The following is a 1,045-nucleotide window of genomic DNA, read 5'->3' on the forward strand; positions in this document are numbered from 1 at the left end:
ACAGACAAGGTTTAGACTTTCCGGATCTCAAGAATGCTGCCAATTAATTCTAGCTATACCACGAAGACTCTGATCTCACGGAATGGAAGGCTCTATTGTCAGGAGAGGCAACCATGCATCGTGAACCAGAAATTCAAGAGATACATATTCAAGCTTGTTTTCAGGTAGAACGGAAGTGGTTGTCAGGCACGCGTTCATAAGTTGAGAATGGTGATGAGTGTCACTTGATCATCACATTCATCATGTTCTTGTGTGCGAATGAATATCTTAGAACAAGAATAAGCTTGAATTGAATAGAAAAATAGTAGTAATTACATTAATACTTGAGGAACAACAGAGCTCCACACCTTAATCTATGGTGTGTAGAAACTCCACCGTTGAAAATACATAAGTGATGAAGGTCCAGACATGGCCGAATGGCCAGCCCCCTAAACGTGATCAAGAGATCAAAAGTGATCCTAAGATTATCAAAGGAGGAAAACACAATAGTAAAAGGTCCTATTTATAAAGAACTAGTAACCTAGGGTTTACAGAAATAAGTAAATGATGCAGAAATCCACTTCCGGGCCCACTTGGTGTGTTCTTGGGCTGAGCATTGAAGCTTTCACGTATAGAGACTTTTCTTGCAGTTAAACGCCAGTTCTGGTTCCAGTTTGGGCGTTTAACTCCAGCTTTTATGCCAGTTCTGGCGTTTAATGCCAGAATAGGGTAGAAAGTTGGCATTTAAACGCCTGTTTGCGTTATCAAAACTTAGACAAAGTATGAACTATTATATATTGCTGGAAAGCCCAAGATGTCTACTTTCTAACACAATTAAGAGCGCGCCAATTGAGCTTCTGTAGCTCCAAAAAATCTATTTCGAGTGCAGGGAGTTTAGAATCCAACAACATCTGCAGTCCTTTTTCAGCCTCTGAATTTGATTTTTGCTCAGGTCCCTCAATTTTAGCCAGAAATACCTGAAATCACAGAAAAACACACAAACTCATAGTGAAGTCCAGAAATGTAAATTTTGCATAAGAACTAAAAAATATAATAAAAAGTAATT

This window comes from Arachis stenosperma, chromosome 6 (assembly GCF_014773155.1).
Source record: "Arachis stenosperma cultivar V10309 chromosome 6, arast.V10309.gnm1.PFL2, whole genome shotgun sequence".
NCBI classification, from domain to species: Eukaryota; Viridiplantae; Streptophyta; class Magnoliopsida; order Fabales; family Fabaceae; genus Arachis; species Arachis stenosperma.